General features: G+C 37.9%; 1 protein-coding gene and 1 pseudogene across 6 annotated transcripts in view; one reads left to right on the top strand and one right to left on the bottom strand.

The window, feature by feature from the left end:
• The window catches only part of Pard3b (par-3 family cell polarity regulator beta), a 974,006-nt gene that overhangs the window by 207,351 nt on the left and 740,344 nt on the right, over positions 1–26,311 (top strand). The gene's annotated exons all lie outside the window — the stretch shown is intronic.
• On the bottom strand, positions 6,975–8,578 carry LOC125416188 (adenosylhomocysteinase-like; annotated as a pseudogene).

Raw genomic sequence — 26,311 nt, forward strand, 5'->3', positions numbered from 1 at the left:
GTTTTCCTGCCTTGAAATTTTTAATGGCAATTCTGGTATGTCTCAGCGAGGAGACATTGGGTCAGATACATCTCAAGGCCTCTGGGTCCTATGTTTGAAGTGCATGGTGCCTTTAGCAATAGGAACTTACCTTCTATCTCAAGGGAAATAGCAATAGCCTATAAATTTTGGAAGTGACGTGGACAACCCTGACCAACAAATAAAATGAGGGCTTCTAATGCCTAGTGTTGATACTTTTGTTATGTTACTTCTAGGGGAGCATTATTAACCCAGATAAGAAAATTTCATTTAGACAACATGTATTTATATATACTTACATGTATTTGTTTTATGTATCTTTAGCTAGATAATTAATAGTATGATTCCTCATAGTTCTTTTAGATATTTTTGTTGTTATTTTACTCTCTACCCTCCTTCATGGGCATTTATCTCCCTTCTCTCCCTAATTGAAGCCCTCCATTTTTATCATTTCCCCTCTAAATCAATCATTTAATAAATAAATTCAGATTTAATAAGTGAAAACTTAAACAGTACTGGTGTGTCCTATGGTTATCACAGGTATCTAATGACTCCTTTTAGCCAGTTCCTTCTGTCTCCTAATGAAACAAGTGTCCTAGAGAGGCATGAATTCCTTCTCCCTGCAATGGACTCTGCTGATTGTTTTCTTTTTTATATATGTTTTATACACATTTATTTTTATACTCTATCTTTCATGTTTTGTTATTAAATATATAACAGAAAAATAGAACATATACTGAAAGATAAATGTGAATTGTTCATATTTTGTTTTATATTTAGTGTAGTTATTAATTTATTTTGTCAATTTATTGCATGAATGCGATGCATTGTGATCATAGTCACCCTTGTTATGCTCTCCTCTTCTGTCCTAATCCCAGAAACACACTTATTTTCAACTATGTCCCCTTCTACTCCTTTCTTGATGTAGATATTTATAGGTAGCCACTGGTCTAAGATGCTCATGGTTGCAACAGCCGTGTCCTGTCCATACATCGGCACTGCACACAGCCGTGTCCTGTCCATACAGCCGTGTCCTGTCCATACATCGGCACTGCACACACACAGCTGTGTCATGTCCGTACATCAGCACTGCACACACACAGCCGTGTCCTGTCCATACATCGGCACTGCACACACACAGCCGTGTCCTGTCCATACAGCCGTGTCCTGTCCATACATCGGCACTGCACACACACAGCCGTGTCATGTCCATACATCGGCACTGCACACACACAGCCGTGTCATGTCCGTACATCAGCACTGCACACACACAGCCGTGTCATGTCTGTACATCAGCACTGCACACACACAGCCGTGTCATGTCCATACAGCCGTGTCCTGTCCATACATCGGCACTGCACACACACAGCTGTGTCATGTCCGTACATCAGCACTGCACACACACAGCCGTGTCCTGTCCATACATCGGCACTGCACACACACAGCCGTGTCGCGACCATACATCAGCACTGCACACAGCCGTGTCGTGTCCATACAGCAGCACTACACACAACCCTTCCCATCCTTTCCAACCTTACTTCCACACTGGGCCTGGAGCCTTGGTGGGGGTGGTGACATCTGTCATTTGGGTTTGAGGAGTGTGCCGTCACTTATTCTCAGTGCACTCTGCACTAACCATCGCCCTCTATGAAAAGAAACTTCTCTGACTAAGGCTAGAGCTTCACTAGTCTATAGATATAAACATATTAGGAGGCATTTTGTAGAAAACATGTCTTAGTTGATAGTTTTTAATGACAAAATAATGTAGTCAAACATGACACCATTCTGATGGTGTGACATAGAATTCCGAAAGCTCAAAAGATGTGGGGGATTCATCGTGCCCAGGATTCTTTGCCTTTTCTGCCTCCCACATGACACTTCACAATAACCCTATTAAGTCCTCCTGGGCCAAGTGGCTAATGTGTGATACCATGGTCATGTTTAGGGCCAGGCTGGCCTAGAGGTGTAACCTTGGCTCTGTTACTTGTCTGCTGAGATCAGATGATGGGAAGTATGAGAAGTGCTCTGTGAACTGTAAAGCTTTAAAAACAAGTCCAGGTTAAGGTACGGATGACTTAGCCATCTCTTAACCCTGTTTCCCCAACTGAAAGAGGGGAAGATGGAGATGTTATATAAAAAGCAGCATTGAAAGAATCTGCTTGAGCTATTTTGCAGAGGCTTCATTTTGAATGTGACTGTATTTGGCAAGCGAAGAATTCCTCATTTTCTCTACTGTGAGACCCCTAAGGAGACATTTATATTACTAATACCAAATTTGCAAACCTGCATTTTAAAATTTAGCTCTCATTGTATTCTGTGTCTCTCTGGGAGGTGTTCACTACATTATGAATCCTGTGCTCTTACCTCCTGCTAAGGATTTGAGTCCTTTGCCTAATTAATCATTAAGTGTTGTAAGTCTATCATGATGTGGCTAATTATCAGAGAGGAGTGTGTATATTTCAGCCACGCATGACCCTTTCCTGGGTAACTATAGAAACCTTAGCAGCACTAGATATAAAAATATTATACAGTTTGATTTTTAAAGCATTATAGTCTTTGATAGTTATGGGAAAATAATTGGTTATCATCTAGAAAGAATGGAAAGCTGGCACAAAACTAAGTTTTTAAAAATAATTTATGAATAGTAAAAATGTATTCTAAATAATTCATAAGTAACATAAATGTGTTCTATAAAATATTTCTGACTGCTACTGGAAAGAACCCTTGCCCCACACTACCAGCCCCATAGGGCTCTCCCCCAATCTCACTCCCTCTTCTAACACAAGCCTGGGCAAACTTCTTGTAATTCACAGTGGTATCTGAGTGTGGGGAAGTTGCCTGTCTGGATGCAAAACAGCAGAGTTTCAGGTTTCTGCTTATTGGTGCACACACGTAGAGAGTGTTGACAATGCAAAGGGTAACTGGTGGATTCTTGGAGCATGGCTCGACCAAGAAGCAAGCAGAAAGAAAGCTTCCTCTCTTCCTGCTGTGAGTAATGCGTCTGAGCCAGTAGAGATGCTTTTTCACTGGACATTTTAGAATGGAGCTCTGCAAGGATTGCAGCCAGAATGGCAGTGCCCATAAATGTGAAAATGGAAATGGATGTGTTTTCCTCCGTGCTTCACATCCTACATCATTCAGAGAACAGGTGACATCCCTTTTGGAGGAGGCAGTACTTCAAGTGAGCTTCCCACAGTCATTGGCAGAGAGATGTTAGTGATATCTAATTACAGTGGTTTTTTTTTTTCTGTTACATGTGAGTAGCTTATTTATAGATCACAACCCAAATGGAACTTTCGTCTGTATTTATCTTCTTTGAAGTAAAATATAGTGACTAGAATATGAGTCTGCTTTCTAGTTCAATGCCAGATTCTTAGAAATTTATTATAGTAGATTGAATGACATTAGACCAAATGTATAGTACAAGCACTTTAAACAGAATCATCATAATGCAAAATATAAACTTGAGGTTCAATTTAAATGTATTTAAAATTATTACAATGATATAGTATTGTAAACATTTATACTTAATTTGTTGTGTTCTCATTGATAATATACAAGGTTAATTCTTAAGGTAAATTTATTTCCATATTTATCTGCGTCATAGAATAAAGTCAGTTTTCATGTTGTCATTTGCATTTCCTGTTGAGGTGTAAAGGATTTAGCCATAAGCAATCAGTTGTAAGCCTGGTCAATATAAAGCAATGGAAATGATCACTTTTCTTTGATGATCTTTTACTTAAAGGTAAATTCTAACTTCCTTTTGACCCAAATACAAGTAGCTCCAGTAATTAATAATTTATGAGTATGAGAACAGATGCTTTAAAAAAGTTTCTGACCTTATCCTTGATGAAGTCCAATAAGATAATTCAATGGGTGTACCTAACTCAAGTCTCATATTTTCTCTTTTTTAATATATTTGTTGGTCAAGCAAGGCACTCAGTAAACTGTTTTGGTTGCTGATATAGTACATTATGTACTAGTCACATAAAATCTTTCACAGTGTGTTAATGGCTTTTGCAGTTTTTATATTCAGACTCACTCTTAATATTTATTCTTTTCTAGGACCATGAGTTTGCAGGCTAATAATGCTGTTGAAAGTTTGCTTGATGTTAAATAATGAAAATTAAATCTCTTCTTGAAACAAGTGAAGTCACAAATCTTGTGAACTTAGAGGTGTTAGACTCTAGTATGGAGAATGTAATGTCACTGGCTCTGTTACGCTGGAATGTTGATCAGCCTAATTATCTAAGGATCTTCTGGTTTTCTGTCGTGTTACAGCTGTGCCTTCTTCTTTGTCTCTGGAATAAGTGCCTTTCACACTGCATATGCATGAGAGAATGTTTTCTCATATTAGTAAATCACTTAAGATATTGTTTGCTAAATCTATATTAAGCCACTCCTGGTTGTTTATCTGCTTGACTAAGTTACATCAATCATCAGTTTGTAAAATATTTTAAATTAGTCATTTGAAAATGAAATTCCATGTAACTAAAGCTATTGGTAATATTTTTAAATGTATTTTTCCACCTATGTCAGGCAGTTAAGCAATGCATTATTTATTTTGTTTTGTAATTTCTAGTAGTGTTTTAATTTTTCTTTTACACTATTTGTTTCTGGTTATTTCCACTTCATATGACAAAGCAGTCTGGCTTCTCTAGATTCGTGACTCTTTTTCACGTTCAAAGCGTGCTTGCCCTGGCAGATTCCTGTCATTTGCCTAGGGTAGCGTTTCCTTTTTTCCAATAGAACAGTGCCTGTCCCACAGGCTGCACTGTTCATGCCTAGCTCGTGGCACTAGAATAGTTTGAACTGATTTAGCAGCTTGATCTGCTTCTTACTGGCTTCTCTGAGCTCTTTCTACAAAGGAGTCATTGAGGGCAACATCATGCTTATTCCATATAGAAAGATAAAAACCAGCCTGCGTGGAGAGTACCTGGAGTGGCTGTTAACTCATATTAGTCAGGTTGAATTTCTATAAGTCTTCTTTCCATGGCTTTCAGATAGAATTCTTTTTACTGTGGCCTCTGTGGCCTCTTCCCTGTGTGATACAGAAAGGATCTGATCTTCACTGACTCTCCTTTTCTTCTGAAGGCATCAGCCCCATAGCCATTGGATTCCACTGCTATGATGTCACCCAACCTTAATTCTCTATTGCCATGCCTCCAAATACCACTGGATCTTTGGGATAACACAGTTAATCCTGTATCACCTATTGTGCTGTTCCTGGCTGTCACTTTCCGTCTATTACAGATTGGAAACTAGACTACAAGCAAGAGTGTTTATCCTGAATCACAGATACTGTCTGTTTGACTTCGGAGTCCATATCCTCACCTAGTAACTAGCTCTTCTGCCTTGTAAGAGTAGTAATCCTACTAAATAGTTGTTCTGCCTTGTAAGAGTAGTAACCCTACTAACTAGCTGTTCTGCCTTGAAAGAGAAGTAGTCTTACTAACTAACTGTTTTGCCTTGAAAGAGAAGTCGTTTACTTAGAACTTTTCATATTAAACTTTACTTAGCAATTGTTTTACAAATGTGAGTCTTGTGTTCAACTCAATTTTATGCTGGTATGATGACTTTTATGATTTTTATATTTTTATGATTTTATATTTTATGATTTTTATAATTTTTATTATGATTTTTATGACAACTTTTCTGTCATCCATTATCCATGAGCAAGCTCATTTTATTTTGACTGTGCCTGGCAGCGATGGAGGCTTCTGGGCATTTGTGCTTCATGTGGTCTTTGACATGTTTTCATGTCGTGTTTTCATGACATGTTTTTCAGGACTTGGGTCAAGGGCCCTGTGACCACAAAAGTGAGTCATTCTCTAGAGCTTATTTGATGAATACAACTCTCATCCTTATGGCAACAGATTATTTAATTATAACAACCAAAAATGTCAAGTACCAATGTTGATTCTACATGGATTAGATCTCAGATCAAATCCAAGGATGGAACATTCTCTGAAGACTATGAGAGTATGAGCAGGCTTGCCTGCTGTTTGTACCAAGGGACATTGTGTTTCTAAAAGTATAATCAAGCTTTACTGATAGTTTTACATTAATTTGTGATGGCTTCTTACCAGATGTAACTCTTTGTCATCTTTGAAACTATTCTGCCTGCTTTCCCCTCCAAGATATGAATGCATACAATCAATCTTCTCCTTCCTTACCTCTGGTTTTCAATAGCCACTTCCTTGAATACTGGATACAGGATTTCTATAGATTGGAATTTAATGGCAGGAGTTTCTTGGATGGGTCAGGCTGTCTTACTTATGTATTTTTTTAAACAGATTTTATTTAATCCACTTTCCTTTGTTAACATTCTAAACTCTATAAACCAAATTAATATCTTTGTAACCCAGGTTTATGATAGGAACCATCAGTTACAAAATAGTGACAGACCTTAGCCTATTTGTTTCTTCTGGCCCCTTTCAATCTTGCTGTCACCTGTTCTTTCTGGGTTAGTTATCTCATAATCCCCTCTCACCCCTATGAAATAGGGACCAAAAGTACCAACCTAGTATTCTGAGATTTAAAGGGATGTCCCAATGGTAAATAAGCCAAGCTCTGAGGAACCTTCCAACTCCAGTTTTTCCTGCTTTCTGGTAGAACTCCTTCTCTAGTTCTGGGCGGAGAAACCAAACACATGGATCTAAAGATCAAGTGAGGGTCTGGATGATAAAGTGTATGGGCTTGTGACCACCACATTCAAACTCAGGGCTTCCAAGACTCCGGAGCTAATGTCGCCTTTGCATGGCCCTTGACTGGAGACTCTCAATTCCCTTCACCACACCTGGAACAGTATGAAAGGCACAACAGAGGTCAAAGACAGATTAACCAGACCCAGTGGGACAAACACTGGTAAAACAACTGAAATGTTGGTGACATGAAAAGAGAGGTAGGGTGTGGAACAAGAATCATAGCTTGAAGGTGAAGGACAGGGATGGCTATTAGTAGCAGTAGTGATCAGGCTTGAAGGGACCATTAATGGGAGTATCCAGATACTGGGCCTGCTTCTCAGTCAGCTTGGTCAGATTCACATTCAGCTTACCCAAGTAGGATTCGGCCACTGCCTCATCCAGCTTCTTAGGCCAGAAGTGAGCCTCAACTGGGTATTTATCTGAGTGAGTCCACAGCTAAATCTGTGCCATCACCTGGTTTGTGAATGAGCTGCTAATGGCCCATGACACAACCCAGGTTGACCAGTTGGCCTTCAGCCATCAGGATGATTTAGTACCTGTTCTTCAGCCAATAGCAGTCCACCAGGGGCTTGATGTTCACCTTCTCCACGGCATTCTTATTGAGCCACTTCACATCAATCTCCACATCGAAGTGTCCAATGTTACACACAATGCCTTCACCCTTCATCTGTTCAGTGCCAGCCAAGGATGTTATCAACACAGCCTGTGGTGGTGACAAAGATGTCCTCCTTACAGGCCTCATCCATGGTGGTCACCTCATAGCCCTCCATGGCAGCTTGCAGTGCATTGATGGGGTCAATCTTGGTGATGATAACTCGGGCCACAAAACCCCTCAGGGCAATCATCATATCTGTGGCCCATTTGATGTCCTCTCTGAGGGACTTCCAGCAACTATAGAGGTTGTCAAACTTGCGCTTGGTGACAGAATCATTGACATTGATAGCAGGCACCTTCAGTATCCCATTGGCCCATTGCAGAGGTTGTGGACCCCAGTCATGGTCTCCTCAGAGATACCTCAGATGCCTGATAGAAGCTGTGGGTATTTTGTGTGGATAAGGTTGGTTAGATCACCACCATCATCCAGAATCATGTTGAGGGAGCCATCTTTGCAGTTCAGCGTCTGCTCCATGCACCACTGTTGTAAAAGGGGAGCGGGCCGCTTTTTGTCCCACCTGGCTCCTGGCTGTCCGGCTAGCTTTACCTGAAATAGTTACATGGAAACTGTATTCATTTAAACACTGCCTGGCCCATTAGTTCTAGCCTCTTATTGGCTAACTCTCACATATTAGTTTAACCCATCTCCATTAATGTGTATTGCCACTTGACTGTGGCTTACCGGCATGAGTCTAACCAGTGTCCGTCTTGTAGAGGAGAGTCATGGCATCTGCCTGACTCTGCTTTCTTTCTCCCAGCATTCTGTTCAGTCTAGTCCACCTATCTAAATTCTGCCCTATCAAAATGCCAAGGCAGTTTCTTTATTTGACCAGTGAAAGCAACACATAGAAAGAAGACCCTTCTACATCACACCACAGGTACTCTTTATCTGTCTCACCCTTCCAGGCAAACACTGGAATGCCGGCCTTGGCAATGACTCTGCTGCATGGTTCTGAGTGAAGAAGATGTTGCAGCTGGACCGCTGCACCTCAGCACCCAGGGCCAAGACAGTCTTGATGAGGACGGCACTCTCCACAGCGATGGACAGGCAGCCAGCAATGCAGGAACCCTTCAGTGGGTTGGACCATCTCCTGCATTTGCATCAAGACTGGCATCTCATTCTCAGCTATGTCCAGGGCCCTTCATCCCCAGGCAGCTAATCCAATGTTCACGACTTTGTAGGTCAGTTTATTAGACATGCTGGCAGTGCTTCCACTAGGACTGATGAGCTCAGTGAAGGTGATTGGATGGTATGGGACAGGTCTAACTCTATTCTTTATCATAATACATTTTAATCATGCTTACATTGGTCATTGGAAGTCACACCTCCCTTGTAGTTTATCTATAACTTGATATATTAAAGTTAGAGGGATGCCCTTCCAATACTATATTAAATCTACAAAATACATTTGCACTTCTCAGTCTCTTATTATTATGAAGAGTTATCCCTACTGATTCCAGCAGAACAGGAGACTACTTTTTATCAGTTACTTCATTCTAAGTAATAGCTCAAGGCCTGGCAGACATCAAGCTTAATAAATATGCATATGTCTATGTTGAATAAATTATTAGGCTCTATTTATTTTTACCCCCTTTCTTTATGAACCATTTCAATTGTTGAGCTGATATCTAGAGATTTTATCGGGTGATATTGACCCATCACAATGTAAAGGTGTGTGGAATCCCCCCCGCCAATTATTACTACTTTTTAGTTTAGGGCATATATAGGAAGGTATAAAAATTGAAGGTATAAAAAAAGACCTAAAAAATTGGGTCTCTTGCCTAATTTTAAGGGAATTTTACCTACAGGAAATTAAGGGACATATTTTTCTAAGCCCCTATTCCTGTCTAGTCTGTGAGATTCTTTGTTGAATCCTATTTCCTTCTATAAAATGTGTCCCAGTCAAACAAAGCATGACTTTCCTGTGCTATGGAGCTTTAAATTGGCCACTTTTTGTGTGCTTTTGGTCCTTTTGTGACTTACTGGAGCCCAGAGATTCTGTGACCTGTTTGCACTTCTGCCTCCAGATAGTGGCCTGAATTTACTGCCATCTTCTTGGATGGCAATAAGCTAAACAGTTGAAGAATCACCACATTGCAGGGGACCTAAGGCAGTCACCAGAACTTAGTCTGGCCAAGAAGTTTTTATCCTATTCATTTCGTCTTGCCAGTATCCCTCTGTATTCTTTATGATGTCACGACAAATATGACCTTCATAAACTTAAATAATAATGTACATTGATTGATTTTCTTTAACAAGCAGATAACAAAACCCCACCACTAAAACAAGAGCACCACCAATGCGACGAGAAGCAATACTAATCATAATATCACTCAGAGCATCAGATATTGGGGGAATTACAGCGACAGTGCTATGCTCTCATTCTCAGAGCAATAAAGACAAAATATCAATAAAACTAAAAACCATTTGCCAGGCATGCACTCTAAGATGATTGTGACATAGAGAGATGCTCAGCTCTCTGAGCACACGTGATGTTCGTGTCTTATTTCTTTAGAGTTGAGAGCAGCTAAACATACTCAGGCTTCTTGCTTGTTAACAGCTTTTTGCATCATTTCACCAAAGTTGAAAGGGGAAACTCATTTTTATGGCTCCCTAGGAGTTACTGAGCACATATTTTTGAGTCTGTATTATGATAAATTTAGGAACAAGGCATCCCCACCCAGAATATGATCATTCCTCATCCTTAGGCACCACTTCTCCAGGGGCTATTTGACTTGCTGCCTCTGGTTGATGAAGCAATTCAGTCAGGAAAGTACATATTATTATATTTCATTTTGTATCCTTTCTTCTTGCTTCTTAGAAAACACTAGTTTTTGTCAGTTTCCTGTATATTAGAATTTCCTCTCTAAATGGTATCAAATTTTGATGCACAGACATTGAATGGAGGCACAGCTCCATGCCAGTGTGAAAATATATTTGTGAAATGTACACTCTCAGCACTATCACTATTAGAGGTGGCAGTTCAGGAAGACAACTTGCAACATCCTTCCTCCTAGGTTTTTATCTAGTTACACTTGATGACAGCCTCTCCATAAATAAAATTTTTAGAGTGTATAAATGATAGCAAGATACCATACGGAGGAGACCTTACTTTCTCATGAAGATGGGATTGAAAGAGTTTGCTGTTTGGGTTTTTTTGTTGTTGTTGTTTGTATGTATGTGTGTATAGTACAAATTAAGACATTAGGATTTTGAACCAGCAACACATTTTTTAATTGGTGTTAGTACCTAAAAAAAGTTGTTCATCTTATTTTATTAGCGTGTGCCTACATGTATGTATGTGTACTGTACATGTGCCTCATATACATGGAGGTCAGAAGAGGGAACTGGAGTTACCTGCAGTTGTGAGCTGCCATGTGGTTGCTGAGACCCAAACCTAAGTAGTCTGCAAGAGCAACAGATGCTCTCAAACACTGAGCCAACTCTTTATCACTGCCTTGCCACTTTTAAACTGAAAATACAGTTTTAGATTGCCAGTTACTGTAACAGGAGCAGTGGGCTGTGTTCTCGACCCAGATCCTGTAACATGATGGCTGGTGTGTTGGGGTTTCTGTCCCACCCAGTACCCCACAGCCAGCAAGCCCCAATAAAAATCACACACAGGACTCCATAAATTATAAACTGATTGGCCCTTAGCTCTGGCTACTTATTAGCTCTTATAACATATATTACCCCATTATCCTCATCTACGTTATCCACATGGCTCAGTACCTTTTCTAGCTGGGCAGATCACATGTTCCTTCTTTGGTGGTCTGGGCAGGAATGGCAGAGGGAGCTTCCTGCTTCCCAAAATATTCCTGTTCTCATCGCCCCACCTCTACTTCCTGCCTGGTTGACCCACCTATACTTCCTGCCTGGCCAATCAGCATTTATTTAAAATATGATTGACAGAATACAGACAATTCTCCCACACCGAGTTACCATTAAAGAAAAATATGTTTGGGGAGAATATCCAACACCAATTTTACAAATAGCTGTAAGTATGTAGACAGTAGTGTTTTCAGAGCTCTTTCCCCGTCCCACTGACTTTAGGTAAATATCCTCCCCATCCTATCCTGTGTCTTGGCAGAATGTCACTATTGAAGTGGATTTGTGTATTGATTTCCTAGCTTGAGCTCCTTATGGCAATATGAATATCATCTTTGAACTTCCAAGATAGTATCTGGTCTACATTGGATGTTTAATCCATGTTTTATGAATAAATTTGTTTCTATAATGACTCATGACTGATTTGCTTGTCAAATTCACTAGCAACCATCTTTTATTATGGGTATATTGTGAGAATCACTTGTACTAATTGAATATCTACTTGCATTTTCTTAGGTGTGCTTATTCAGTAGAATGCATATGCATTAATGACCTGTTAAAAGAGGAAGGAAGGTGTCCTCATCGAGATTGGGGCAGAGATAGTCTAAGACTTGAAGCAAATTGCAGCCCAGCAGCCTGACCACCAGAAGATGCAGAATCTTTGGGAGGAGTCCTTCCTTAATAGCTTGTGTTATTACTCATGTTCTATACAATAGTGACAAGCTGCCTTTTTCTGAGTGATTTTTGTAATAGTATAATTATTAATCTGCCTCAAATTCATTGAATCTATCAGAAAGCATTTAGATCAAGATGCTATTTTTCTTCTCATATAGAAATTTAGCCCCAGTATTTTTAGCTTAAATTTATTTTTTGTTTAATCCATAAGATCAGGAAATAACACTTCTTGATGTGTTCCTATGTAATATTTAAACAGGTTTATTTTGTTGATTGCTTAAATCCAGGTAGACATGTCTGAGGAGATCAAGCAGGCTTCAATAGATTTTAGATGCCCCATCATTTTGATAGCAAGATTTTTTTGATGATAGTAAGATGTATGAATTTCCAATAAATAATCCTGTGGATTAGTTCCCAGTGTTTCACTGATGATTGCATTAGAGACCATTGTAAGGGGCTAAGTACTAGTTTTGTTATTAAAGGTACTGGGCATAAGATGATGAATATAAACATATTGTAAGAAGGGGAAATATACAAATTATGTTACAAATTATAGAAATTGCAAAGTGTATATTTTATGATGTTAGAGAAGATAATATACATGATAATTTTGTCTGGTATTTAATATACTGTTGTATATATGGCATATAATTGATGTAGAAGTATTTGTATATTAACTATATCCCTTCCATATCTGCTGTGGAATTTAGACAGTGCTGTCATGCAATCAATCACCTTCAGTTTATCATTTCCTTCTATTAAGTATATGTCACGTAATATTGATGTGTGTATTTAAGCTAGAAGAAAGCTTTTGAGGACATATTAATATAAATAATAAAATATAAAGATCAATTATAACAATTTAAGTATCAAAATAAGATGTTTCATATGTTTTTAAATGACTTTAAAAGTAGGGAAAGGTTTGCAAGTTGCATACATGAAAGAACAACATTATTTAGAAATGTGATGTCATAAAGATTGAGTTTAACTCTGTAAGGAAGCAGGAACCACCAGGAAATCCATGAAACATAATCCCCTGATTTTAAGAATGTAAATCAAAACTTTAAACATTGGTGAACAGCTTTCTTCTTAAAATGTTTAAATCTGCTATATCATTATTGTCTACATTAGAATTATGGTCTCTACTTCCAAGAACTTGGTGACGATCAACTTTTTGCATTTTTTAACTAGAGAGCTGATAGAACATTTGCATTTCTTGAGTCATAACTTTCTGCCAGTTCCATGGTCTTGGATTAGTTGATTGTAATTAAAATCAGTTTTCAGTGAATGGTATCATTCTAAAAACTTTCACCATTGCTTTGGAGGCTTGAAGCTCTGCTTGATATCTTAAGAATGTTTAATCTTAGAATCTTTTCTTCTTAAAGAACTGGAGTGATTGCTCTGGTTATAACAATGCAGCAGAGACTTTTAGCCAAGATGAATCTTGATGCTAGATATAAGCTGGCTTGCAGAGAAGGTTCAGAGAAGAGAGAAGAACTACATGTGGTATGAAAAGTCCTCTGGTGTTTGTGAGCCAGCACCAGAGACTGAGCTGGTTCTCTAACATGAACTGACATTCTGTATCCCCAAGACATTAGCTGAAAAGCTGCCACTGTGGAATCTCTGAAGAAGCAACATTGTCCAAATACTGTCAACATAGTAAAGAAGGAGGTTCTTCTAAGCCATAGGCTCTAGATTAATAGCTTTTATCTTAACTTAGTTTCTGTCAGTATGCTGACAGGTCTAGCAAGTGGAGAAGATTACCGTTAGCTTTTAGGACTCAAGTCTATAGTATAACAGAACATGTTCACCCCGCCTCTGTTAGAATTGGACATTCCCCTGTAGTCACACAAAGGTGCAGGATAGTTGTGATGACACAGTTGTGATGTCCACAACAATACGATCTGTTTACCCTTTGGTCAGAACAAAAAGTTCATAAGAGATACTTTAGTTTTAAACTCAGTCCTTTTTCTCAGTTCATTTCCCCATCAACAGTGTCTTATATTTTATCAGTTTCATCTTATACTCATGACTGAGCTGCCATTCACACAGACATACGGTAATAGCAAGACACATCATGTGCTTTGTGAATGAATTTCTAAACTGTGTCTATGTTTAATTTTGATTTTACTCAGTTAGATTATTTGTTTCGCTTTCGTCTGTGATATGGTCTTGCAATGTTGCCCAGGTTGGCCTATGGAGGTTGCCTTCCAGGGAGTTGGGGACTGCAGGTGCATGCCACCTTGCCTTGCTGCGTCTTGCTTCCCGCCTTACTTTTCAGAAGACGAGTTTTGATTAACCAGACAATTATGGACATGGAACAGATTATGGGTGCTTTTCTCTGGTTTTGTGAGGTTAATTTTGTAACTGAAGAAAGTTTGACTCAGCTTCACTGGCCCATCTGCAGTGAAAAGTTTAAGTTCAGGGCAGTTCTAACTGTATATCTCACAATTCTGAATGCTATCCACCAACTTACTGTTCTAGAATTACTTCTTTTGCAACATAAAGCTGGTGCCAACAATCAGATTTCTCCAGGTTTCAAAGCAGTTATTTTCCTAACATTGTCTGAATTCCTATTATTTTACCAGTTTCTAGTATAGACATGGAAAGTTCTGAATTAAGATTTCAGCTTGGGTTTTCACTATTTCTTTTTATCATTCCACATCACTTCTGCCTTTTAGCCTTTGTCTCTGGAAGAACATTAAATGTTTTTTTAATGTTCATAATCTATTGTAGTGCCTTAATGTATCTAAAATTTATTTTTATGCTGTGTATGGGATTATAGGTTCAGAAAAATGTGAGACTATATCTGTTACATTTAACACAAAGTTCTTTGGAGGTCATGCCCTTGTGAATTCTGATAATGAAAGTGAGAAGGATGCTAAAAAATCTAATTTAGAAAGACTTCTCCAATTTGGTTAAACAGAAAAATTCTGAATAGCGAATCTGGTAGCAAATATACATTTATTAGACTTTTGATTGTTATGGATATGTGCTGAACTTTCTGGATAAATGCTCAAATATCAGAACATATTGTACTTCTCCGATCTTACCTCTCTTAAAGTACTTAAAATATTATCCCTTTCAATCTACTTTACGGTTTTCTACTTGTTAAAGAATTCAGCAATAATGGTTTTAAGCTTGAAATCTTTAAACAAATCACTGGGATCAGAACCTTTGTGCTCTTCAGATTAAATTTTGTTGACTAAGGAGCAATAATAAACACTCTTTGTGTTCATGGTTCTGTGTGAAGGAGAGAACCTGAGAAGACCTAAGTTTTTTTTTTTTTTTAAATAAGTCTGATTTTTTTTAAAAGAGCTGCAAATCTAGAGAAGCTGAAGTAGGAAAAAACAAAAGCCAACCAACCAAACAAAAAACCTTAGCATTTTAGACTTCCTACCATATAATCTCATATCCTCTGTCCTTTGCCATTCATCTACCCTAAACACCACTAAAACCTTGCATTTCATAAATTAACCCTACCTAGAAGGTAAAGTAAGGCCTATGAGAAATGCCATATTTCTAGAGTGACTAATTGAAAAGTGTTGTGGAGTCTAATATAGTTTACATCCTAGATGGTTGCATTTACTCATTTAGAATGTGTGCATAAGATGCTTGACTACCTCCCACATTGTTCTTAATCTGTCTTACTGAAAATGATAATAGTATCTATAATAATGATACAATTTTGAGGGTTTTTATTTAGATCTCCTTATCACTGAAACCTTTTAGCATATCATGAACACCTGGAGGCTAACAGCATTGCTGACATTCTTGGAGAGTTCTTTGTGGTTTTATTTCCACATGTGCACGAATAAGGAAGGAGAAAGGAGGACCAGTTTTTGTTTAATCCAAGGTGATCAAAAGAAGTCCCCAATAGAAGTGCAGACTGATTTTGACAGTGATGGGTATTTGCAGGATATATGAGCCTTGCTCTATTTTACGTTTTCTTTCTCATTCTTTTTTCTCTTTGATGTAGCAAAGTTTTGGTTTTATTCAGAATAGTTCATTCATATTTTAGACCACTATTCCCTAGTTTCTGCATCCTCAGAAAAAGCCCCCAAATGTCTGTGACCTGATTTGATTAAAAACAAAATCCTTCTTTTTCTGTAAATAGCCAATTTATGTAGTCATGAATGCATTTTGTTTTGGTTTCACTGTTTGGGTTTGGTGTGAGTGTCGCATTTCTGTGATTATGCATCTGAATGGCAGTCCTTCAAGACAGTGTAGTTCAAATAGACCCCGTGGGTGGTTGTCTTTCAAAGAGTCTCACTTCCCATTTTCACTACTCACCTGTTTATTTAAAATTCTTTCCTTCCCCCTTTTATCATTACACATGTCAAAATCTATTTTGGGTGCTGCATTTTTCATTATTTTCATTATTAATGCATGGGTGAATTTTTTTATGTGTAGTACTAGGAATTAAGATTTTTCCTGGTACTTCATTATAGGGCTTTGGGAACATTCTTGACTTGTTGAGTTGCAATGGGATATGTTTAAGAGAGAGAACTTATTCAAGGCTAGGAAACAGAAATAATCCTGAGTCACTAGTGAATAAGGGGTTAGGGACTAGCAGGCATGGGTTACAGCATCCAGAGTACTTTGTTTTTTATAACGACTTTTCTGATCGTCTGGGCTGCCTTTCTTGTTCCGATTTTTAAAAGGTGTGTGTGTGTGTGTGTGTGTGTGTGTGTGTGTGTGTGTGTGTGCTTAGATGCCTACATAGCCCAGTGGGGCAGAAAAGGGTATCAGATCTTTTGGAGATGAAATTATAGCCATTTGTTGCTGGTATTAGGTTTTGAACTCTTCTCCTCAGGTAGAGCAGTAAGATCTCTGAATCCCTGAGCCATCGTCTGCGTCTCCTGTTCAAAATTTTGAATTGGTTTTGATTTGAAATCTTACATAATCTTAAATATCTATGCTATGATGTGCTATGCTGTGATGACATACTATTATCTCCAGAAGCAAAATGAATGATGGCTGGGGTTTTTAATAATGAATGTCCGCTTGGTGTCCAGTTGATGCTGCTTGGGGAAGCTTCTATGTGTTACTGGGGGCATTAGAGTTTAAAGACTCATGCCACTTTAAGTCTATTCACAGCTTCCTGCTTGTGGTCCAAGATGTGACCCTTAGCTCTTAGATTCTAGCTCCAGCTACCATGTCTGCTTCCTGCTGTCCCCTCCACTAGGGACCCTAATCCTCTGAAATTCTAAGTCCAATCAATGTAAACTCTTTTACAAGTTGCCTTGGTTATAATGTTTTATCACAACAATAGAAAATCTAACATATATTGTAAGTGTTAGCTCACATTTGTTGTTTGTGGTAATGTAACAAAGGTAATGGCATTCTTTCAACTGTTCATTGTAGATGTGCTCAGTTCTTTGTGGTTAAGGTCTACAGTAGTGCGCTGGTAATAGTTTGCCAAATGATTTTCAGGGCTAGCATGAGATGAGTGATATGTAGCATTTGCTGATTGCCAAAACACTGTAAGCACAGACAATACTTGTGTGATGCTCATGAGCAGAGCACTGGCAAGTACATGCAGATAACTATTGACATAAATAACTTCAAGTGGGGCTACAATAGGATGCAGTCAAATAATTAGGAAGTGTTTAAAGTTCTTATTATAATTGTTTTTTAACAATTCACTTAATTGTCATTTTATATTATTAGATGTTTAATAATAGGTATGCTTTAGCAGTTTGTCAAAAAAAAATGCCCGCAAACAAGCAGCAGGCTGTCCAAAGCTTGCCCACGCCAGCTTTGGCACACAGTTGTGGATTTATTATGGCACTGAATCTGTGCCTGGCATTTGTTTTTTCAGTTGCTGTCCTTGCCCTGAAAAAATAGTGATGCTTAGTTCTAGATATAGACCTATTTTCATTATCATCACCACCATCATCATCGATGTACATTTAAATAAACTGCATAAGTCTGACAGAATGCTTATTTGTATAAAAGAGCTAAAAATACTCAAAAATTATCCTGAGTAAAAGAGATAGCAAATTGTTTCTCTCAGTGTCTGTTCTACTGGGGTTATATTTAGGATGTGGTCTCCTGTGCCAATGTGTTCAAGTGTACTTCCCACTTTCTCTTCTATGAGGCACAGTGTGGTTAGCTTTATGTTGAGGTTTTTGATCCATTTGGACATGAGTTTTGTGTATGGTGATAGATATGGATCTATTTTCATTCTTATACATATTGATATCCAGATATGCTAGCACCATTTGTTGAATATGTTTTCTTTTTTCAATATGATATTTTTTGCTTCTTTGTCAAAAATCAGGTGTTTATAGGTGTCTTGATTAATATCTGGACCTTCAGTTCAATTTCTTTGGTCCTCCTGTCTGTTTTCATGCCAATAGCAGGCTATTTTGAGTACTATACCTCTATAGTAGAGTTGAAGTCAGGGGTTGTGGTGCCTGCAGAAGTTCCTTTATTGTATGGGATTGTTTTGGCTATGCTGGGTTTTTTGTTTTCCCATATGAAGTTGAATACTATTCAAGTTATGCTGAAGAGGATTGGGGTAAATGAAACACTTCTGCTGGTGGGAGTGCAAACTGGTACAGCTCCTTTGGATATCTGTGTGGCAATTTCTCAGAAAATTAGGAAACAACCTTCCTCAAGACCCAGCAATACCTCTTTTGAGTATATACCAAAGAATGCTCAACTATGTTCATAGCAGCATTCATTATTTGTCATAGCCAGAACCTGGAAACAACCTAAATGGCCCTCAATCAAAGAATGTTTAAGGAAAATGTGGTACATTTACACAATGGAGTACTACACAACAGAAAAAAATAATGACATCTTAAAATTTTCAGGCAAATGGATCTATCTAGATAGCATCATATTAAGTGAGGTAACACAGACCTAGAAAGGCAAATATCATATGTACTCACTCACAAGTGCCTTTTAGATAGAAAGCAAAGAAAACTAGCTCACCAATCACAATCCCAGAGAACCTAGACAACAATGAAGACCCTAAGAGATACATACATGGATCTAATCTACATGAGAAGTAGAAAAAGATAAGATCTCCTGAGTAAATTGGGAACATGAGGACCATGGGAGAGAGTAGAGGGGGAGGGGAGATGTTGACAGAGTTTTCTGTCCTGCCCCATCCCACAGCCTTTCAGCCCCAAAGAAATACACAGATGTATACATTAATCATAAAATGGTTGACTTATTAGCTCAGGCTTCTTATTCTTCCACCTTACATTAACCCATTATTTTTGTCTGTGTTAGCCACATGGCTTGGTACCTTTGTCAGCGAGGGATTCTCATCTTGCTTCCTCTGAGGTTGGGTGACAACTGCAGACTGAGCTTTCCTCTTCCCAGAATTCTCCTCTTCTCGTAGCACTACCTCTACTTTCTGCCTGGCTACTGGTCAATCTTCATTTTATTAAAAATAATACAAGTGACAGTGTAAAAGATCATTGTCCCACAGCAGGGAGAGGAAGGGAGGGGAGCAGAAAAAGTGTATAGCTCAATAAAATCAATAAAAAAAATAGCAAATGTAAGTCATTAGAAGAAACAGAAATATCCGCATAAGCTGCAAAGGTGACTTAGCAGGTAACATCTGTACTAATCTTACAGAGGACCAGTGTTCCTTCCCATGTGCCAGTCATCCCATTCACAGCATCCTTTCACTTCAGCTCCTGGAGATCTAACACCCTTTATTGACTTCTCAGGCACCTCTACCTTTCTTTCAGAGAAAGAAATTAAGGTTCAACAGGAAGGTCTGAAAAGAAGGTAGCCTGTCATTGGCTCTTACCTCGACCTCAGTCCAAAATGGCGATCCTGCCTCCGGGAATCTCTGAATGAGACTGTGTTTGTGAGCTGTCTCCTCCAATTTTATAATCCTCGCTAGGCCGGGATTAAAGGCATGTACTGCCTGGTTTCTATAGCAACTAGTGTGGCTACTGGGATTAAATGTGTTTCTTACCACTGCCTGGTCTGTAAGGCTGGCCCGATGGAGCTTTTTACTCTCTGATCTTCAGGCAAGCTTTATTTATTAAAATAGAATTGAAATGCCACTACAAGTATTAAAGTAAATAAGTAAAGTAAGATTTACTTGAGCCTTTCCCCTTTCTCTTTCAGTGTTTGAATAAATAAGTTGGTAGTGATTTTAGAAAATTTGGAGGTAAGGTATTTGCTTGTATTGCACACAGGAAAGCTAAAGTAGCTGCAAAGATCAGGTACCTTTCCCATTTTCCATACAGAATGGACTCAGCCCCAGTGGGAACTGACTTGTTGGGTAGAAAGTCTCAAGAGCCCAGTCCAGGCTGACAATAGACACTGGTTTTGTACTTGACACCCTGACGTCTGAGCTCCTTTTATCTTAGAAACAAAGAATAATACTTGGAAACAGCCTAAACTTTTGTCAAAGGCAGATATTCTACAGTGTAACCTTTTCTATGATCAGATTAGTAGAGAATGTTCTAGCTGAACCTGCCCAAAAAGGCATGTCCTGAATTTCATTCTGGAACTTTCAAACATAAAAGGACCAGCTCAGTAAAGCATGCTTCTCCTTAGATGTGTACAAAGGAGGCTGGGGGTGGGGCTCAACAGGTACAAACACTTGCCTTCATTCCTTGTCTGCATTCCCTGGGATGCACGTGGCAGGCGAGAACCACTTCCCTCAACTGTTCTCTCGTCCCGCAGGTGTCCTTGTCATTCTTTCGTCTACAGTGCACACACACTCATAAACAACTTTAATAGGAATGTTGAAAAAGAAGTGTGAAAATACTTTTAGGTTTACCAGTGAGAAGTGATTTCAACCCTCTGTTCTAAGATGGAGATCCCATATAACACATGGCTTGGCCGACTTTCAGCTTGATCAGGAACTAAAAGTCGAATATAAGAGGTCTTTACTAACAAATGTGAGTGATATTTGGTCCCCAGTGCCCTACATCTTTAATGTTTTCTTTATTTTGCATCTATATCATTACTTATGACCAACTTCAAATTTTCTAAGAGAAAGTCATCAACTACTTAAGGACAAAGAGATGTTAATGGAGAAAGTCGTATGTGTGCATATTGTCTGCTACTTTGTTCGGTAGGCTGGTTGTGAGCCCTGATTCTATCCACACTTCATATCTGCTTGTTTGATGTTTCTTTCTCTCCGTATTCAGGAGCAAACATAGTGAGGAAGCAGAGAACTTGTCTATGGGTGGGGCTTCCCGCCTCAGTTGTCATAATCTGGGAAGTCTCTCCTAGCCCTTCCAGAAGCTAACTTCATTACATAATCCCACAGACCCAGGACTAGATGCTTAGCTCCTAGTCTCTTCTAGGTCCTGTCAATTTGGCAGTCAATATTAACTACCACAGCCTACATATGAGCCCTTGTGAAGCCCAGCAGCTGAATGATCTCACAGCTGCCTCATTCCCAAGGAACTTATATATAAATGAATATGGTTAGCCCAGGTAATTCTGGTTCTGTTCAGACACTAAGTCCTGCATATTTGCCTCTGGCTATGTTATATGTAGATAATATTTGAATTGTGCTTCTGGTACTCATTTTAAATTAGTCATTAAATTAAGTACTTTATATTGTAGAATCTGAAGCTTTCTTAAGAAAACAAACTAGTTTACATATTATTAATAGTGAAAATGTTCAAAGAGTTATAGCATATGGGAAAAGTTTTCTCAATTAAAAATAACTTTATTACAAGAGTTCAGGGAAAACATCCTACTCTATTTTATATTTAAATACATTACTGAAATAAATTTTACTTTATTGATAAATTTATTGCCTGAAAGAAAATATAACCAGATTAAATTTAAGAAAAAAACATTTTATACCATAATGAACTTCAAGCTTCCTATTTCCTTTACTGTATTAAGTTACTTTCATAAATGAGAGTTATTAAATGATTTTACCCGAAATATATACCTGTGAATAATACTAGCTTACTGGGAAATTAAAAATGGTATAAAGAATAAAAACTGGACAAGTAAATGTAATAAAAATTAATTTATAAGTAGATATTTGTAGTTTTTTTACTTTTTGTTAAACAAATGTATTTCATATCACTATATAAGGCCGAATGAATTTTGAAATTTTAAGGAGAAGTTTTTGCCAATCCATGTTTCTACATCAAGTCATTGTTTATTATTATTATTATTAATTATCATTATTTTGATAAATGATATTAGCTAAATGAGAGGAGAACTATTCTATGTAATTTCAAACCATTCTTGTTTGAACAACTTAAAATGATATGAAAGTCATTGTAAAATTAAGATAACTCTTTATTGGTTTAGTCTACACTGAATGGTTTTCCTGGTTCATCAGTGGTACTGCAGGACACTGAAACTGCCGTGCACACACTGAGTGTGGATTTCTCCCTGGCATTGCTCTCTGCATTTGTATTCATTCAGCTCTTCCTATGCTTCTCTACTCTTCACTGGGGGAGGGCACAATTTTTGTATCTGATGCCGTTATAGAATATTCTGAAGTATTTTGTTGTTTTTTTTTTCTTCTATATCTCATTCTACTGGCCTGCATGGACTCTTCAGTGTTGGAATCTTGATTTTATTCCTCACAGTATCTAACACGGTGTTTTGGGATAAATGGTAGAGAGAGAACGCTTCTTAGGGAAGCGTTCTTAGGGAGATCTTCACTCTGTGCCATGCAATGGATGCTGTGTGAGATAGACGTTACGGGCCTGAGTTGTTTCTAATGGAGATGCTGGAAAGCACTACTGAAAAGGGAAGTTGGGAGGGGTGAGGTCAGTCTATTCTCTGCAACATAATGGCCTATTGGTCAAAGCATAGAAATGTTTGCTTTTCTGCCAACCTTATGTTGCACATTAGGGGATGTGGACTCTTGTTTCATAACAGTTGAGACTTTCTCCATAACCCCAACCCCTCAGCTGTCAGTGAAATGAAAAAAACAAAACAAATTGAAAAAACTAAAATTTAAAAAATGTCAATATATAACAACACTGTTTTGGCTTTCTTTTTGTTTTCTCATACTTGAATTGCCAAACTTCCAAATATATTGATTCCTTTTTTTTTTTTGCCTTTACTATCAGCTTTTCTTTATATTTTCCTTCAACTTAAGCCATATATTGAAAACTTTCAACTCTGAGTAATGCCATTGTTCCTTCTTTTTCTCTTCTTTCTTCCTTCTACCTCTTCTTCTTCTTTTTAACCTTTATGTTTATGCATATCATTGAGACATACCATTCAGTGTACACTTCAAACTTGTTAACCTGGTCAGCCTGATGAAAGCTTGATTTTATATTTTAAAAATCTTGTTAACTGTACGGTACAGCATGTAAGGTGGTTTTGAGGTTAGTGGCTCCCAACTTGGAGTTGAATTTGAACTGAGGGAATATACTAGCTGCAGTAACATCGCACCAGAATTTATGGGAACTTCCAATCCTTGAACCTTGAGTAGGTAGGGATCGCTTTGCCCAGCCTCAGATGGCCTTCTCCTTCACCAACAAAAGGAACAGTTTCCATGACTCTCCCCATCTATCTCTGTCCTGCCACCTATTGCTTCCTTGGGGAACAGTCAGTTTGGAAATATGTGTTCTAGGGGGTGTTTTCTTGTTTACTGGATATACAAAAATGCAATACAACTTCATCAGAGTGAAGATAATGGTTTAACCCATTTCCCACAATGTGTCTAATGAGCTGTTTATTAACCATTTGCTCACATATCTTGATCCCTTCTCCCCTCAACTGGGACTACTGTTACACACTTCACAGATTAAACACATAGTTTTTTGTGTCTGACTTCCCTGTCAAAGTTTAATTATTTTGAGATATATTGGTGTCACAGGGTTCATAGTTAATTTTATTTTTATGGTTGTGCAATATTCCTTGAATAAATGTACCTTTACTGATTGATGGGCATTTGGCATGCATTGAGTATTTTACACATAAAGCTACTCTGAATGTGTAAAAGTCATTTGATGAGGGTATGCTTGCATTGCATGAGTGTAAATAGCTTAGAGTACAGTGACTGGATCACATGAAAAGTGTGTACCTAATCTAAGACTGTTTCCAGATGTGACTGTAAACAGGCTCTGCCAGTATTATACTTGAGATCCAGTGAGTATTTATCTTTACCAACCTTAATATGGTTAGTATTTTAGTCGTTGTGATTTCAATTGTAGGTTATAATTTAAGTCTTTCATGACAAGGGCAGGGAGCACCTTTTTATGTACTTGTTTGACATCCATATATGCTTTGGCAAAAATCCATGTATTTCATTGGGTTGTTTTCCATTGAGTTTCTCCAGTTCTTTATTTACTCTGGGCACAGATCATTCTTTGCCATATTACCTGGCAATATTTCAGGCTGTGACTTATATTTTTATTGCCTTAAATATGTGATACAAAGAATGGAATCTCTGATTTTCATTAAAATCAATTTTCTTTTTTGGGATCATATCATGCCTTTGGTATTTTATCTAAGAAACATTTATGCTGTCTCACATTTTAGGTTTATTATTAAGTCAGTAATCTATTTTGAATATATATATATATATATATATATTTGAGAGAGAGGTAGAGAGAGATGAGTTCAAGTTTATTTTATTTTTATATTTTTACCTAAAGCGTATGGGTTTTTCCTGCATGTATATGTGTGCACCATGTGTGTATAGTGTAATACCCTCAGAGGGCAAAAGAAAATGTCAAATCTCCTGGAAGTGGAGTGATGGTTGTAAGCCACCAGATGAATGATAGGAATCAAATCCTAGTCCCCTGGAAAATCAACCAGTATTCCTGTTAAGGCATCTCTCCAGCAATTTTTTTGTTTACTTGAATCTTTATTTTGACACAATTTTCACAAACTTGTTTCCCTTCCAATGCTGCATAGCCTTTGCTATATTTTTATAAAATTGCTGTGGTATTCTAGAACCTTTACATTTCCAGTAATTACCTTATTGAGTCCTGCAACAGAGCTTGTTGAAAATCTGATGGGATTTTATTAGTCTATTGTGGGGAGGATTTACATCAGCTTATTCATAAAGAACAAATATTTCTCCAGCTTTGAAACTGTGCTTTAAGCTCTCTTCTAGAGCCTTCTGATTTTCTGCATCAGTCTTTCATATCACTTGCTTGATAGGTGCCTGTTTTGTTTATAGTTTTAAATTTGGTTATTAATAATATTATTTTTAAAATTTGAATTCTGAAAATTTTTGTTAGCATTTGGAAATACAGCTTTTATGATGACTATGCAGCCATGGACAACTCATTCATATATATATTACAATTTAATATATCAGCAATTTGTCACTGATGTATATATACATGCTGTATTAAATATAGGCTTTTCTATTACATTTTCTGTCTGGATTGCCTCTGAAAACATAAACAGTTATTTTAACTTTCCATAATCACAATTATTGGAGGAGGGGCAGCTTTTTGGTTCCTGGCCACTTAGTCCTGAAATAATCACACAAAAACTGTAGTCATTAAATCACTGCTTGACCCATTAGCTCTAGCTTCTTATTGGCTAACTTTTATATCTTAATTTAACCCATCTTCATTAATCTGTGCATCGTCATGTGGCTGGGGCTTACCAGCTAAAGTTCCAGCAACTGTCTCCAGCAGGGCTACATGGTATCTCTCTGACTCTGCCCTTCTTTCTCCCAGCATTCAGCCTAGCTTTCCCCGCCTAATTCTGTTCTTTCCTGCCATAGGCTCAAAGCAGTTCTTTATTCATTAACCAATAAAAGCAACACATAGACAGAAGGACCTCCCACACTATAGAATGACTCTGTTTCCTTGTATGCTTTCTCTGTTTAGACTCTGTATCACCAAAGTTGAGTTGAAGTGATGAGAGTGAACAATTTGAGGAAAACATTCACTATCTCACCACTAAGAAAGATATCAGCAAGATGGGCAGTGGTGGCCTATGCCTTTAATCCCAGCATTTGGAGGCAGAGGCAGGTGGATCTCTGTGAGTTTGAGGCCAACCTGGTCTACAGAGCAAGTTCCAGGTCAGGCTCCAAAGACACAGAAAAACCCTGTCTTAAAAAATAAGAAAATAAAAGAAGAGAAAGAAAAAGAAAAAAAGAAATCAGCTGTAGTTTCTGTAGTTCTTGTTTGCTGTTTGAGAAACATTCTTTTCTTTTCAAGTTTCTGAGTAGTGTTTGCTTTGTTGGTGGTAGGAGCAGGGATGCATACTGGACACATTAAATGAATTACTTCTCTTGAGATGGTTGTATGACTTTTCTGTTGGTAATATAATAAATTACAACAGTTACTCCTAAATGTTTAGATTATTCTCCATTGAATATAGAGATTGTAATGCAGTGGATTCCTAGATTGAATGTGTAAAATCAAAACTTTGTTTAGGAATTTTTATTTATTTCTGTAGTTTGTTGCTTCTGTTTTGTCTGATTAGCCATGTTATCCTCACAGAACACAACATGAAGAATCTCTTCTCATTTTTAAGGATT

This window comes from Myodes glareolus, chromosome 1 (genome assembly GCF_982192425.1).
Source record: "Myodes glareolus chromosome 1, mMyoGla1.1, whole genome shotgun sequence".
NCBI lineage: Eukaryota > Metazoa > Chordata > Mammalia > Rodentia > Cricetidae > Myodes > Myodes glareolus.